Source organism: Petaurus breviceps, unplaced genomic scaffold (genome assembly GCF_028583685.1).
Source record: "Petaurus breviceps papuanus isolate PSGF00001 unplaced genomic scaffold, PetGlider_PUasm1.0 185, whole genome shotgun sequence".
NCBI lineage: Eukaryota > Metazoa > Chordata > Mammalia > Diprotodontia > Petauridae > Petaurus > Petaurus breviceps.
Window position 1 is genome coordinate 13,868,377 of NW_027185797.1, and position 5,058 is coordinate 13,873,434.

The window sequence follows — 5,058 nt, forward strand, 5'->3', positions numbered from 1 at the left end:
GAAAGCCCAAGCTATTCTGGAACCCATCACAAGAAAACCACTAAAGGAATCGAATTTGTTTGCTCCCCAGCATTCCAAATGGGGCATTCCACTGCAACTGCCCAAAAAGGGGTGGCCTCAAAGATGCTGGCCAAAGCCATACTATTTAGTATTCATCAGATTTATACAGCAAGGGGCCTTAGATTCTTACACTTCAGAATATGCATACCCAGAAAAAAAGAGAATGAAGCTCAAAAGAAACGGTTTCTTGACATTTATTTTCAAAATGAAAATTACATGGTCTTAGAATACACATCAGTCATTATATAAAATGAGCTGTTTCCCTAGGTTAAACTCTCTCCCCAGTTCCCCTCCTTTTCTTCTTCTTTGTACAAACTTCAGATCATTCAGAGATTTAGAGCTGGGAGGGCCTTTAAAGATCATCTCATCCAGAGGTGCCAAACTTGTAACCAGAAAAACTTCTGAGTATAGCCAAAATGAGATTAAAATGCATTTAGTAAAATAAATAAATACATAAATATTTATTATATTTAATACATAAATAAATATACATAAATAAAAATTTAGTAAAATAAATAAAAACATAGATATTTTTTGTTATTTTTTGAAATGGAACTGATTTTTTATTTTCTAAGTCAATAGGCGGCATCAAGGATCCATTTCTATTTGAGTTTGAGACCACTGATCTAGTCAATCCTTTTCATTTTACATATGAGGAAACTGAGGCTTAGAGAAATGAATTCATCCAGAGTCACACAGGCAGAAAGTAACAAAATGAGTATTTCAACCCTAGTCCTCTGATTCAAATACAGTGCTCTTCTGGCCATAAAATGCTTATGATCAAACTCTTCCCTTTTTGTCCCCCTTCTTTCAATGAATCTGTCAATCTCTAGATATTTATGACGTACCTTCTGTGTGCCATCTATTAAGAATACAAAGGTAAATAAATACACAGACTGCTCCTGTCTTCAAAGACACTGCATTCTATTTAAGGAGGTAATATGTACATATGTAAGTCTGTGCAAAATAAATACACAAGTTCCACATAATAGGGAGGGGAAATTAGAAATCTCTGGGTTACAAAGGACCTACTGTAGGAGGTCAAGTTTTAAAGAAAACCATGGATTCTTAGGTGTAGAGGTGAGAAGAGAAGACATTTCAGGCATTTGCAAAGCTGTGTCTTTGCTGTGACCCTATCACCTCCTTTTAAAGACTATGTTAATATTTTCTCATTCTGGGAAACTTTTCCAAATTGTTGTTCTTATGAGCAGTTAGGTGACAAAATGGATATAGTGGTGGGCCTGAAGTCAGGTAGATCTGAGTCCAAATCCAGCCTCAGACACTTACTAGCTGTGTGACCCTGGGCAAGTCACTTTACCCTGTTTTCTTCAGTTTCTTGATCTGTAAAATGAGCTGGAGAAGAAAATGGCAAACTACTCTGGTATCTCTGCCAAGGAAACCCTAAATGAGGTCCTGAAGAGTCAGACAGGACAACAGGAACAACAAGGTCAACACTTCCCTTTTCCAGAAAGCATTCCCTAATGAACCCTAGTCAACCATGATCATTCCTTTGCTCTGAATCTGCTGAGTATATCTGGAATTAATTTGTTTGATAAGGAATCGAATCATTTGATGTTTTCTTTTGATCAACTGAGAACTTGGAGTCCCAGCCCTAATGTGTGACCTGGGGGTAGTCATTTCTCTGAGACTCAAATTCCTCATATGCAAAATTTGAGTTCCTTGAGGGCATCGAAGATATTTATCCTTCTTTGCATCCAGGATATAGAGTTCAATGCTTGACATACAGTAAGTACCTTATAAATGCTTGTTGATTTGGCTTGAGATATAATATGTCAAATTTGGGCTAAATGATTTCTAGAATCCCCATTATAGAGGCTGAAGAAACTTCAGAGAATATCTAGTCAAAAATGAGGAAGATGGAGCTGGGAGAGATAATATGACTTGTCCTTAGTATTTGGGAGCAGAACAAAGATTCGAACCAAGATCCTCTAGGCTCCAAAATCTAGGACTTTTTCTACAACTGCTAGAATTGATCATCCCTTACCCCCCACACACACACGTGTGTGTGGATATACACAATGTATACATACATGTTTGAACAACATATTTGCATTGTATACATATACATACATGTGTGTATGTATGCACATGTGAGTGCAAATATTTTTTTTTTCATCGTCTTCTCCAAATGTACTCTAAATTCCTCAAGGATAGAAATCTTGACTTAATTTTTTTTAGTATTTCCCCATAACATGAACATATTGCTCTGAGGAGCGATCTCCACATTCCTCCTCTATCCCTTGAATGCAATGAGATGATTGCATTCCCAAAGAGAGCTCTGTACTTCACTTAAAACAGGAATCAGGAAGCTATTTTAAAACCACTCATCTCCAGTCTTACTTCTCAACTCCATGGGGAGTAACTGTGCCTTCAGTATCAGAGGAGGAGAGAAAGTCCCTCTTTTATCCTCCTGGTGCTTGGGCAGGACAAAGGAGCCTTCCTCCTTTCATCATATAGGAGCCTGCCTAGGCTCCCATTCCTAGGCTAAGCCACGTTCCAGCACGTGACTTCCTAAACTGAACTTTTTAACTGTGTATTTTGTAATTTGGTTTGGGCTTGTGGCTTTTTAGCTCTTTTATGTTGGTGACATTAATAAAAACAACAGCTATGTGCAGATGAGATATGGTATGGTATGTATAGTAGAGAGAGAACAGGTCTAAGAGCTGGGATAGGGTCATCCTCTGTCTGACACATGCCCCAGGGCAAGTCATTTGACCTCATAATACCCCAGGATACTCTCTCATATTATGCTGTGCAAAGATGATTTGCATTTGTAGGAAAAGTTCCTGATGAGGATTTCCCAATTTAAAAAAAAAAAAAACATTGTTTTTTGCTGTAGTTAAGTAATTTTTCAATCATGTCCAACTCCTCATGAACCCAATTAAGGTTACTTGGCAAAGATAGTGGAATTATTTGCATTTCCTTCTCCAGGTCATTTTACAGATGAGGAAACAGAGGCAAACAGGGTTAATTGACTTGTCTAAGGTCACATAGTTAGTAAGTGTCTGAGGCCAGATTTGAATTCAAGAAGAAGAGTATTCCTGACTCCAGGCCTGACACTCTTATCTATTTCACCACAAACCTGGAAAATAGAGGAATGACTAAATAAACAAATAAATATGCAAGTATTTTTAAATTGGAAATATGAGGTATAATTAAAAAAATAATCTATGAAAAAACTTCTTGTCTGTATGAAAAGGCACAATCCACAAACATTTATTCAGTTACTATTATGTCCTAGAACCAAGGAAACAAAAACAAACATGAAGAAGTCCTTGTCCCCCAAGGATATAATAGTTTATATGGAAACTAGGATGGGTATAGGTGAATAACAATCTAGAAATAAAAAAAATCTATTTCTACCTCCATCTAGTTCTTTATCTCCCTTTTTACTTCTACTTCTATCTCTATATATGCGTATCTCTGAATCTATTTATATCTATAACCATTCATCCATCTAGCCACCCACCCATCCATTTAACCATCCATCTATGCATTTACCTATCTATCTATCTATCTATCTATCTATCTATCTATCTATCTATCTATCTTTCTTTCTTTCTTTCTTTCTTCCTTCCTTCCTTCCTTCCTTCCTTCCTTCCTTCCTTCCTTCCTTCCTTCCTTCCTTCCTTTCTATCTTTCTTTCTTTCTTTCTTTCTTTCTTTCTTTCTTTCTTTCTTTCTTTCTTTCTTTCTTTCATTCTTTCTTTCTTTCTATCTTTCCTATCTGTCTATCTATCTATCTGTCTGTCTGTCTGTCTGTCTATGCTCTATTGAGAATTGAGTAGTATTAGCCACTGGGATATAAGTAATACTCCCATGTCAGAGTCAAATGTGGGAAGTGATGTTAGGAGGAGACTAGGGATCCCAAGAGATGAGGTTAAGGAAGGAGACACTTCCAAACATGTGTCTGTGGAAAGACAAGTGGGTGGGAAATGAGATGTTATATGTGAGCAATGGCAAGGAGACCAATTTGACTGAACTAGAGTTTGAGGGGAAGAGGAACTTGGCTTTATCATGTGTTTTCACTTGTTTAAAAAATAGCAAAGATATTTTGCTTTTAGAATATGGGAATTTTAAAGTTAAAATTCCTTTAACTATCATGGCCTTTACCCAATCAGATTTACATTGAAAAACAATAAAAATCAACCTAATGACTTTTGCAGACAGGATTGGTGAAATAATTTACTTCTTTCTTCCTTCTTTTTTTTCTTCTATAGTCATTTTTCAAGTTTTTGTTTTTAATTGATTTTACAATACTTCATGTTGAAACTCACTACATTGTCTTATTTTGACAATGTTTTCTGCATACTAACTCATGTTTGAAAAAGAAATCATTGAAAATGTTCATCATAATTACAATAATTATTCTCAAATGCAATAAGTCTGAGTGGTATTCACTGGATCTCTATATTGTTTGACATTTTATATACAGCACTGAGACCTCCTCTTGCCTGATATTATGGGTAATTATAAACAATTTTCAATAATCAGTGTATTTGAAAAAGCCTAGGTACTGCATACTTGCCAATGATGAGGCAGTCTTCTACATTGTAAGCTCCATGAGGTTCCAGATTAGGTCATTTTTATATACAGTTTCTTATACAAAATAAACACTTGTTGAATGAATTCAATTCATTCCAATTCCAGAAGCTTTTGTGAAACCAGGGAGCTATTTCAAACAAAGGGATAAGTACTTGAATTAGGGTGGATGGACATAAGGGGACATTCACATTAGGGCTAGGCTTATTTAGAACTAAGGAGAGAGTGGATAGAAGGAAAAAGAGAAGGGTAGTGTCAATTAATTGGCTATGTAGGAAGATGAATGAGACTATGGCTGAATCAATACAACTTTCTTGAGTTTAGGGATTATTTGTTTGTTTGATTTTTGGCCTCTGTTTCCATGTCTACTAGCACAGGGTCTTATATATATATATATATATATATATATATATATATATATATATATATATATATA

The 5,058-nt window shown here is 35.7% G+C and overlaps 1 long non-coding RNA gene across 1 annotated transcript in view; it reads right to left on the minus strand.

Annotated features, from left to right (window-relative positions):
- Positions 1 to 240: 240 nt before the first annotated feature.
- LOC138161682 (uncharacterized) overlaps positions 241 to 5,058 on the minus strand; it is a 166,816-nt gene continuing 161,998 nt past the window's right edge. The window contains exon 4 of the long non-coding RNA XR_011168428.1: positions 241 to 461. This is a non-coding gene — a long non-coding RNA (uncharacterized lncRNA). The remainder of the gene's footprint in view (positions 462 to 5,058) is intronic.